At 38.5% G+C, this 12466-nt stretch overlaps 1 long non-coding RNA gene across 1 annotated transcript in view; it reads left to right on the top strand.

Annotated features, from left to right (window-relative positions):
- LOC145668699 (uncharacterized) overlaps nt 1–4900 on the top strand; it is an 867338-nt gene extending 862438 nt beyond the window's left edge. The window contains exon 4 of the long non-coding RNA XR_014128072.1: nt 4133–4900. This is a non-coding gene — a long non-coding RNA (uncharacterized LOC145668699). The remainder of the gene's footprint in view (nt 1–4132) is intronic.
- The last annotated feature ends 7566 nt before the right edge of the window (nt 4901–12466 follow it).

Here is a 12466-nt window from a genome sequence, read left to right as displayed (position 1 = left end):
ATATTGAAGGGTATAAAAACTTCTACACACTGTGTATGGCACAGGTATTTTTTTTTTTTTTTACAATTAGTAGTATTATTTTTTTCTTTACAAAATATTGATATAATTCCCTTGTACATGAAAAGTAAGACGCAAGTTACAAGTTATTGAGTTTGATACAAAAGAAAATGTTATCCTCGAAATTAGCCTACAAAAAGAAGTGATATCTAACAAAAAACATTAGTGTAAAAGAGCCAAGTACGAGTAGCCTTAAAAAGAATTGAAATCACAAAAATAGGCGCCAAGTTCTGGTGGACAACAGTTACAAACACTCACTGGCTCACTTCAAATTTAGATTTGAAACTTGGCTGTTGTCTGTATGGTTACCACTAGCTCACAATTATGTCAAACTACTTTATAATTTTCAACAGACAACATAGGCAAGTTTCAAATCTAAATTTGAAAGTGATTCCTTGAGTGTTTGTAACTGTTGTTCACCAGAACTTGGCGCCATCCTTTCATATAGCAACTTGCGCGGTACTTCATTCATAGAGTTTCTAAGCAGGGGGTAGGGGGATTCATTCTCGAGATTAAAAAAAAAAAATCGCATCGTGTTCCAATGTTATTCTGACGACAGCAAAATTACTTATTCGACATTAGAGTAAAATTGTTCCCCAATTTTTTTATTCCCCCCAATTTTTTTCTCGATGGCACAACTTGCGCCATTCATCCCTCCTGTGGGCAGCCCTTCTCTCTTAAAACAAACCAACCTTTCCTTTCATACGACTACTTGCGCGGTACTTCATTCATCGAGTATCGAAGCAGGGGGTACGGAGGTTCACCCCGGAAAATTTTTGAAAATTAGCTTCTCAAAATTGTGTTTTAATGCTATTCCGACAGTAAAATTGCTAGTTCGAAAGTAGAGTAAAATCCCCCCCAAAATTTTTCTCAATGGCGCACCTTGCGCCATACATCCCCCCTGTGGGCGGCCCTGATACGTATAATAGATAAATGTTAAGTATCTTCATCTTCAATGGAGCGTGGTTAGCTATTTGTCGGTTCCAAAAGCTATTGACAAGTATATATATTTTTTAAAAAAGATAATTCAGTACTCAAATTAGTAATTTTGCAAAATAAATAAATAAATAAATAAAGCCGTACAGATTAAGAACACGACAAGTAAAACAGGTGGCGTGTGTAAGATTGCCACCAGGGTTCATTGGTTTAACTCAAAGTGATTTTAACCGAATGATTTTATATATATATATATATATATATATATATATATATATATGCTTTAAATCAGATCTGGAACACTAATCGAATGTAAGTTCGAAAGTCGCTGCTAATTGGTATGATGATAGAATTTTAGTAATCGACCATAGGAAGCTTAAACGAATTATATCGTTTTTTAACATTACAATAATGGCCCAAGAATTCTGAGAATGTACTTATTTAATAATTTCATATTGCAGGGGTGCCCACAGAGGGGGGATATGACGCAAACTGCGTCATTGAAATATTTGGGGGGGTCAAAAATCTATATAAATATGTTTGAGGCGGTGTAAAAAATAATCGAAAAGAAAATTTTATTCATGGAAGAGCACTTACGGATAAACAATTGGGGGGGCGTCATGGACATAAGGGGGGTGGGCACCACTGCATATTGTACGGAAAGTTTGAGCAGAAAGCTTGAATCCATTAAACAGTAAAAATTCACAATTTTTATTTCAGATTTCTATTATGCCAATACACATCATACCTTCTCTTCGTAAATGGAATGTTTACGTATATATGTGGGTAGTATATATAAGCTGTAAAATATTATTTTGCAAGATACATTTATAAACTATACCTAAATGTGTAGTGGGTTCTTCCTCACCTTTCCACATAATTCTCATTGAGATTCAGGCATTTGTCTCACCGTTGTACCAATTAGGGATAGCTGCAAAATACCGGTTCCGGTGGAACCGGTTCTTGAAGATCCGATTTTCAGAATCGGTTCCGGCACCAGTTTCAGACCTGGATCCGAAAACCCGGTTCCAGAACCGGGTCTTAGGAACCGGTTCCAGCCTGGATTCGAAAATCCGATTCCAGAAGCGGATCTTAGGAACAGGTTCCACATCTGGATCCGAAAGCCCCCAAAAACCCGCAAAGGAGGCACAAAGTTCACCTTCAAAACACTACAAAGAGGACCACGCGTTTGTGCCCTCCCCGCCCAGACTCGCTTGTGCACCGCAGAAAAAAGTTTTGGTCCACCAGTGGGTGTTTAGCCAAATGAGTTTGCCAGTTACCTAGTTTGTTTAGTCAAATGAGACAAGCGGCCGCTGATTGGGCGCCTGCCTGTCGCTTCCACCATTTCATCTAGCACACTGTTCACAGCCTGCCAGCCGCTCGTGTTTAGCGTAGGGATAGCCACCGGAACCGGTTCTAGATCTGGATCCGAAAACCCGGTTCCGGAACCGGATCTTGGGAACAGGTTCCAGACCGATCCGGAAAACCGGTTCCGGAACTGGATCTTCTAGAACCGGATCCGTTCAGAGTCGGAAACCGGTTTCACTAGAAACCGGTTCTGGCCATCCCTAGTACCAAGTTGATGAAGCTCTTTGCAAAAAATCCATCCAACACAAGACCTTCCATACAACATAAGACAATGTCAGACAATCAGTTTATTTAAGAAGTCTTTCGAGCAGATCCTCCATAAGTCTATCAAGGCTTACTAACATCTAAAATGCTGATTTTTATTGTTTCTACCTTTTATTTGTTCTTTTTGTTCACTAAATGAATGTGACTATATTATTTAGTTATTTGTTATAATCCATGTGTGCCGGTGATGTGATGCATGTGTGTATGTGTGTGTGTATGTGTGTGTGTATGTGTGTGATTGGGAGGGTTTTATATATTTTATGATTATTGTTGTATTATAAATCATGATCATTGCATGGTCAAGCGGGAGACAAAGCGTGATTAGCCTTAACTTCGCCATGTAAAATAAGACTAAATAAATAAATAAATAGAAACTAGTGATGGGCAAAACCGGTTTTTATAAAAACCGAAAACCGGTTTCTATAAAAACCGAAACCCGAAAAACCGACATTTCGGTTTTCTCCAAAACCGGTTCGGTTTTCACCAAAACCGATTTCGGTTTTCTCCAAAACCGGTTCGGTTTTCACCGAAACTGGTTTCGGTGAAAACTTTTAGAAAACACATAAACTATTTCTCTGGAAATGGATTCGGTTTCCGGAGAACAACGAAACACCATTCTGGTCAGAAATAGAACAAATTTTGAAGAAAACCGAAACCGGACCAGGTAATAAACCGAACCGGTTTTGGAGAAAACCGATAACCGGTTTCGGTGAAAAACCGAATCGGTTTTGAAGAAAACCGAAACCGGTTTCGGTGAAAAACCGGTTTTTGTGCCCACCACTAATAGAAACTCAGGGCTCTGGCTATTTTGCATTCCCCTCACATTTCGCTTCAGTCCTTCATCTGTTTTGAAACGTTCACCTTGCAATGCAGCCTATAACATCGAGAAAAGATGGAAGTACCTGGACACTAAATTGAGGCTGTACGCATTCCCATCCTAATTCTTGATTTTTGTGTCTTGTTTGCATGCGAGTGGGGATGGGTATTATCGTCAAAAACAAGAGACCAGGTTGCTTATGCCTGGCTTATGCCAGGTTACGTTTTTCTGAAAAAAAAACACAATAAGTAATAAACAACTAGAAAAGACAATTCAAAAGGAATCAGTAAGGACCTGGTTGTGGTAAAGCGATTTTGACTGAGAAACTGATTAAAATATTTTCCTGAAAGTTCATCAAGGTCATATTTAGCCCCTTGTGGGTTCAGACATTCAACATTAAGGACATTTGGTGCCTTATGAGTTCGGAAATCCAAAATCAAGGTCATATTTGGGCCTTTTAATTCCACGAAAGATGAAAGTAGCTTCCCTTGCCGTACAACGTTTGACTGGTGGTACCACTGAGGAAACAAAGAACAATCTGTAAGAACTTTATGCACAGGAATCAAACGTGGAATATTCCAAACCTGACGTGATGCATTGTTTTAACTTGAAATAATATGTCTTCTCATGTAGCATTGCAATACAATACATTGTAATATCCATTGGTAATTTCATCTTTTATACTTACAGGTTCCAGTATTCCATGTGTCTATCAGTATTAGGGAAAATTTGGAAGAGGGAGCAGCACGATCAGCATGAGCTATTGCTGATGTTAAGGAGAATAACATTCCACATGCAACTGCTGCAAAGAGGCATAATGTACTAAGAAACACTCTACAAAAAGGGAGGAATCTCTCTAGGATAAGGGACTGGCATTAAATCCAAATGGTGCCTTAACACGTACCATTTGATCTGGGATGAGACGGGAGCATCTCGACATGTTCGCGGCACCTCAACGCGGAAAGCGGTAGCCATTGAATGATAGAGGTAGGCAGAGCCGGGAATGATCAATCCTCGTTGGGTTCGCCTGGGACTCCCGGATTGGGATGGACTCTACCGGCCTGCGGTCAATAGCTAGTGTTCGCACTGGTGAGAGGTGAACTTGCCTTCTAATGCTCGGACACCATGCCTGCAGACCATGGAAAGACCTGACTCGCTAGCAGGACCAACTCGACCAGTAGGATAAACTGGTAAGTACTCAGGACTTCGGTCTGGACGTGCAGTTCTCGTATCCGAGTCCCTGGATGTGAGACTGGAGTTACATCGCTAAAACAAAGCAAGGTCGAGGAACAAACCGTGAAGGTGCACTTCTGCACGAGGATAACCGTAGTCCAAGATAGAGGAAGTCATAACTTGGATGGTAGTAGGTAACAGTCTATTAAATTAGGCCGCAGGACGTACTTTTGACGTATAAACCACTCCACCTCTAATGTATTAGAAAATAAGAATACATTTTATCCATATGCCACAAGCTTCTTTTTGTTTAGCACCCAGATTACAATAGCATTAAGCACTACTGAAAATTGCGTTTTTATTCTATTCCAGTCCATGCGTACAGTTATGGGGTCAAATTATAATTACATTATTTGAAAAAGAACTTCCTAGTTTGAGTGTAAATTTAATTGAGAAATGAATGAAAACTTACATCAATGAGTACATATCATGAAAGAGAATTCCTTCAAGTGTGGGATCCATTTGTGACCCTGTACACGTCGAGACGATATTCCACTTGAAAAACTTCTTTTCTTGAAAGACTTTAGCCAATGATGGATAGTTTTTGCTGTAGGTGGTTCACCACTATACTGACATCTAAAATTACGTTGCACTATTATAACTGACTCAGTTTTCACAAGCCAAATAACATACTGCACTTTCTGTTGCGAAGTACACATTGTTTCTGAATTGCTCTGCACTGCACGCCTGCCTGGACTGAACTGAGGAAACAGAGGGAAAAAAAACAACACTGGTGCCGTCTCAAGGTCAAGCAGACCTGCCAAATGCAGAGGAGCCAAACTTGGAGAGTTGATGAATCAAACACCACAAACTAGGAGAGTATATGTCACTTTGTACAGATTCTAGGACACGTAAAACTAGGAAGTTATTTGTGGAACACACTGTAGAGTATTATTATAGTCTAATTAGAATTAGATTAGAAAACTGCTTGGAGAACTGTTAATATTAAAGGAAATACTTCGAACTTTGTTAGCAGACCACTATGAGTATTTAGATAGCTTACAACTTAAATATAAACTGAAATATAGTTGTCATTAGTAAGATTTGAAGCTTTCCTGGCGGCGTATATTATAAAGTTCTTCTCGGGCAATCAGCCAGGTGAAAACTGGTGGATAGGCCAACGTTTCGAGAGCTGTCATCGTTCTCGTCATCAGGGCAATTATGTAGAGATCAGCGGATATAAGTAATATATACTCTGGGCTGGAGAAAATGCTGGTTCCTGATTGGCTGAAAATGCTGGTTCCTGATTGGCTGGTTCAATTTGAAAAACTGGAGCTGTGATTGGCTGGCTAAGTTCCGTAGTCCGTGCTATTGATTGACTGAGGGTTATCTGAATGTTTGTGTGTCGTTTTCTTTGCTGGCCAATCACAGCTCCAGTTTTTCAAATTGAACCAGCCAATCAGGAACCAGCATTTTCAGCCAATCAGGAACCAGCATTTTCTCCAGCCCAGAGTATATATTACTTATATCCGCTGATCTCTACATAATTGCCCTGATGACGAGAACGATGACAGCTCTCGAAACGTTGGCCTATCCACCAGTTTTCACCTGGCTGATTGCCCGAGAAGAACTTTATAATAGTTGTCATTGTAGGAACTAATTCTGTAACGCAGTGCCAAAGTAGCAATAATAATTTTCAAATAATTGAGAGATATCTATGAATAAACAATCAAACTGTCATATCTAAAAATACTTGAAATGTCATCCAGTCATAACTGTGTAGTGTGTCTTTATGCAAGTACATTATTAAAAACGGCATGAGAAAATGAAAACAGATAAAAAAATATGGAGACAAGAAATTTAGAAATTTTTGGTGAATTCTATTACTTCATAATAATAATAAAAAATTAATTAATGATCATTTGATTTGATTTGATTTTGAGATTAGCGTCCCTTTCATCAGCGAGACCATATGAAACATTGATCTACAGCTTAGCGTAGGATCCGAACCATATGAGCTCCTGCCTGGAAGCAAACCCGGGTTTGCTACGCCGAAGGCGCTCATTAATATTAATAATAACACTACCCAACAAATAAAAACCTTTTTATACCTCCGCGATTAAAATAGGTGATTCTTAAGGAAACGGTCACGCTGATTTCGAAAATCACCATAAGGATGCCCTGTCACGTCAGGTTCAAAAGATATGAACAGATTTATTATTCTCATTATATACAGCATAACCACGATTATCCGACACAGTTTTCGGGATATTTCTCAACCCCTATTTAACCGATTTACAAAAAATGTTAAGTGTAATCTTCTAGGGCTATCTAGTTGTGTCTCCCAAAATTTGAAACAGATCGGTTGAATAGAGGATGAGAAAAGCCCGAAAACTTTGTCGGATAATCTAGGTTCTACTGCATTATACGTACATTAAAACGTTTCGGTACAGATTGTTATATGATCACGCCATTTTTTTTTTTTTTTTCATCAAACCAGTAACGTCTGTACAGAAACACACATTCTCCTCCATAGCTAAATAATGTGCAAAGGATTGATGTGTCGAAACTCAGAAACTTTTGTACCAGGAGCAAGTAATTTCCATTGCTTGAGCCTGGAAGTTCGGATGCTTCTTTCGACAAATTTAAGTTACGTGCTAAATCATTTAAGTCTTCCTGCTCTATTAAACGTATATCATTGTCAGCATGTATTGATTTAGTCCGGATCTTTTAACGTAGAAGCCACTGGTTCCGGTGAAACGTCAGGTTCATTCCAGTCATCTTCTATCACTGTCCATGTGTCAGAGGGCACAGGTATTGCTAAATCGTCACTGTGAGACACAGGTCGTATGGCCGAAGGAATATCAGGATACTGGATGACATGTTTACTTTTTCTACACATGCCGGAGATCTTAGCCATGCACACTGAGAGAAATGCATACTCCAGTCGGCATGTAAATGCTGTTTTTACCAGGTTACGCGCGTCACCTCATTAAGTAATGTTGTTTCATCCGTAGTACGATCTACACCACCGTCCAGCGAAAATTTTGTATTGGGGGACCACCATTTCAAATCTAGAATTAACGCCATACCCATTCCGACGGTGGTAACTTACGTATATAATGTTGTTACCACCTTCCCACGATTGTTCCCTCCTGCTTCTTTCTAAATCTGTGACTCCCTACCTTATGAGAGTAATAGCTTTTAACACGAAACCAATCATGTGAATAAAATTATCCAATCACAGCGAGTCTAGTTCGACGCCGAACTCCAGACTTGGCATGGTGTTCCTACTTGCTATACTTTTATACATGAAATTACATTACTTAAGGAGCGCACCCGCGTAAATACGAGTATCCACACGGAAATCCTAGTCCTTTTTTTCTCAGTGCAGAAGTAGCAGTCATTAAGGTGGTTTATTGGTATCCTCCACCCGATCGGTACAGCGAATAGTGATGAGCAAATGCAAGACCAAGACCAAGACCCGGGTGGTCTTAGTCTTGGTCTTGGTCTTGGTCTTGTTCTTGCACATGCGGTCTTGGTCTTGGTCTTGCACTGGAACCCTCGGTCTTGGTCTTGCACACCCAGTCTTGGTCTTGCTTGCAAGAGTCTTGCAAGTTTTGCTTTTAAGAAATCTATGCTTGTCATAAGTCAATTTTACTCTGGATATAAGGGAAAATAAATCCTACATTGCGTCAATGGTGAGGGAAATACAGTGTATGTTTCTAAATGTAATATATTTTACCTTCGTGTAAGTGTGATGATACTGTACAACATAGGCGATGGCCTTTACTTTTTTTTTTTTAATGGGTAATCACGCTTCATTACTTATAAGATAAATCACAACATTTCGTAATATTTTTATATGTTTTAACAGATCCAATACTCCACTGGTTCCCAAACTGGGGAGGCTACCCCTGACAGTGCGCATGAAAGAAAACCAAGACGGCACAAATACCATAAATTGCAAAATTATTTTTACACTCTAAAGGCGTCAGATTTTTTTTTTATTTACAATCACGATTAGCTCATCTTTGTATTGAACAAACTCCCAATTAAATATTGAAATTTTGTTTTACTGATTCTAATATGTACTGTATGGGACAGAAACAAGGACATTACGCAAAAATAATGAAACAATTAGACTTTCGAAATGTGGGCATGGAGAAAAAGGAGCGAATCAGCTGGGTTGAACGGAAAACGAATACGAAGGTTTTAGAAATATTAGCAGTAGGGAAGAAAAGAATAATTTTAGATGTAATGAAGAGGAGGACATTGGCTGAGGAGGAACTGTATTATGAGGGACGTGCTAGAGGGAGGGGGCGAAGGAGATTGTAGTTGAAGAAAGATATTAAGACAGAAAATTGCTACGTTAAGACGAAGAGACTAACTGAGGACCACAGTCATCGAAGCTTCTCAGCTGCAGCAAGTGACCTGCCAATAATGGCAGAATAGCTATTATTATGTCGATGATGATATGTTTTGCAATATTGACCAAAAAAGAGAGAAAAAATTAAAATAATAATAATTAAACCTTTTAATATTTTAGAATATGAAATGAAATTAAATTTGTGAGTTTTACGTCCCACGATTATGCCGGCTAGGTTAAAGGAGACAGTGATGATGAAAAATAAATGAAAATGGTGGAAAGAAGAAAGTGGGAGGAAACGGGAGAACCCCGAGGAAACCCACGCACACGTTGTTTGCCCACCACAAAGTTTACTTGGCGGGGGCTGGGATCGAACGCGGGACCCCAAACACCAGAGCTGAACGCTCTACCACTTTTTTTTTTAACTTCCTGGCTTATTTTCTACTGCAACTACTGTTCAGGACTACTAGACACGACAGGGACACGAACACAGAAACATCGAGGACAGTTAAAATTCCACCCTTGCTACTACAGAGGGACTCGAACCCCCAATGGGCTTCACCTAACAATCATCAGCCTAACGCCTCAGACCGCTCGGCTACACCCACCGGCTTCCACTGAGCCACCACGGCCCCAATATTTTAGAATAATTTGAGTGAAAACTGAAAACGACTCAACTGTCTATGTCTTTTGTGTAAATTCAATTTATATAAATACTTTTGACCTACATTAGAAATACATAATAACGGCATAAAACTTCAAGTTATGTGAAATAAGTACGAAATCACTCTCAGTTGTGAATATAGATTATTTATTGTTGTATAATGTTATATCGTTGAATCTTAGATATGCCGTATACCTAAGGGGGCTATAAGTTATATTGATAAACAATTATTCAACGTGTAAGCATCCACCTATGAAATCAAACTTGCGGTCACATGCGCTAAGTTTCTGTCAATGTCATGAAAATGTTATTTCAGTATTAATTTTATAAGTACGCATTAAAAATTTCCAACGGATGCTTGAACCTCAGAGCCAAGGCCATACCCATGTAGTCGGCACCTATGGTGTACGGAATTGCCGATGTCCAATACTACATTTCTTTAGTTTTGGAAGAAGAACACCACTAATATGTTTTGAAATGAAATGAAATATCTAGTTTAACGTCCCACGATTATTACACTGAGGCTAAGGGAAACAGTGATGATGAGAAATGGTGAAATGAAGAAAGTACGAGGAAACGGGAAAACCCACGCACAAGGTGTGTTTGTTCACCAAAGAAGCTCACATAGCGCAAGCTGCAATCGAACCAGGGCTCCATGTACCAGAGGTGAACGCTCTACCACTGAGCCACCGTGGCCATAACATTTTCTAGTTTATTTTTACTTATCCACTTCTTATGGACACAACTATTGTTCGTATGATTTCCCAAAATCAATCATGGGCCGTCGTGAATGATCAAATGATGACCAAAGTAAATCAGACACTGAAGTTATTATATCTTGTAACAATTCATAGAATTATGCTTTCGGTCGTCTCGTGAACAACCGATTCAAAAAACGACATACTGTAGCTATATGTTACAGGAGCAGATCGACTCACATGGATTGCATAAACTTCTGGGAACATATTCACTCCGGCGGTATTTTTACTGGAGCCAAGAAGTTCACGTGAAAGATGTAATGATTTCCCCCTTCCTTTTTACATTCTATAAAAAATTAAGTAGTACCATACTTGTGCAAGACTCTTGCGCAAGGGTCTTGGTCTTGGTCTTGGTCTTGCAGGTATGGTCTTGGTCTTGGTCTTGGTCTTGCACCCCTTGGTCTTGGTCTTGGTCTTGCATCGGGATTCCTGGTCTTGGTCTTGGTCTTGGTCTTGCATGCAAGACTCTTGGAAAAACTGCAAGACCAAGACTCTTGCGCTCATCACTAACAGCGAAAACGGGTGCACTATTTGAAATGAATTTTTGAACACAATACTTGAGCTGACAGGTTTTTATCAGTTCACTTTGATAAAAATGCATATTCTTAAGCAGTGGTTCTCAACTTAATTCCTATGACGACCCCTATTTTGTCACACTCTCTTGCTGGCTGGTTTGTAATAAGTTTGTGTGGTATTTTTAATATACCTATTCTGGAGACCTCACAATATCGATAGATTTCTATAATAGAGAATCCATCTATTTCTGTAATAGAAGAATCCATTTCTTGTATATAATGGATACAGCAACTTCCCTAAAAAACGAATGGATTAAAACCAAATTTTGTCTGGTTCATTCATTTTTCAGTTATCTTCGCGACCTCCAGAAACCCTCTCGCGATCCTCTTAGGGGTCGCAACTTCCAGGTTGAGAAACCATGTTCTAAAGGAATTTAAATTGGGTCAATCCATTTCAAATCCCCCAGGCAATGTTGCTCAACATTTTTTATTTTCCTGTTTTTTTTATAGTGAGTTCCCTATAGGTAGATAGTCACAAAACACTGTTTGAAAAAAATTATTTGCCATAGTTTCTTTTTCTGGCAGCTATTTTTAAAATGGATGTTTTTATATCATCGTTTTTTATCATCACTCTTTCCTTTTTCCCAATTCTGAACGGTTTGTATTTTATTTGGGTGTTTCCATATTTTTGGACCACCCTGTATATTATTTCTAGTTTTAAATCAGTTTTCATTATAAATATAAGGTAGGCGTAAATAACAAAATATAAGTTAATTGTTTTGGGGAAAACTATTTCTTCAAGTAATGAATTAAACAAGTCCTAGTTTGCTATCTTGGCACTGCACGAGCGTGCAGAAAGGTAGCGCTTTTACTGAAATTCACTGTTCTATTACTCTAAATGTAGTTGAGTCTCAGTCAATTTTTTGTGAGATATTCCTATTTGTACAAAGAACACTCTATAAAATTTTCAGTTATTTTCATTCAGTCCCTTTTTAGATATTGACCTGAGTAAATTGCCGCTTTAAGGTATTCGGCCATTTTGGAAAAGTTCTTAAAAAAAAAGGAGTGAATTTTCAGGACTGAAACTTAACTTATACTGCAGGTACTTACATAAGTATTCAACACAGAGACAACATATCATTAGTGAGTCTCCTTTTCTTTATAAAACTAATGGTCTTCAAAATTAACGATTGATACATTTTTTTTCGAGGAGTTTTTCCAGTAAAGAATTTGACTGACTCTCTTGCATGATACAAAAATTAAAATAATGTATACCTTTCATTTCAGGCTGAACACACTGGTTTTTGAATTATTGTGATATCTTTAAAGATAGCTTGGCAATTAAAGTTTCCGGAAACCACGTTTTTTATTAAAATTTACCCAACCTCCATTTTAAAATTGGCTGCCAGAAAAAAACTATGGCATGTAAATTTTTTTCAGTGTTTTGTGACTATCTACCTATAGGGAAGTCACTATAAAAAAAATCAGGAAAATAAAAAATGTTGAGCGACAATTTTGTTTAAAATTGGGCGATTTGAAATGAAT

This window comes from Thermobia domestica, chromosome 13 (assembly GCF_964235325.1).
Source record: "Thermobia domestica chromosome 13, izTheDome1.hap1.1, whole genome shotgun sequence".
Lineage (NCBI taxonomy): Eukaryota > Metazoa > Arthropoda > Insecta > Zygentoma > Lepismatidae > Thermobia > Thermobia domestica.
The sequence above is the reverse complement of the archived record's forward strand: the minus strand, read 5'-3'. Positions and strand labels throughout refer to the sequence as shown.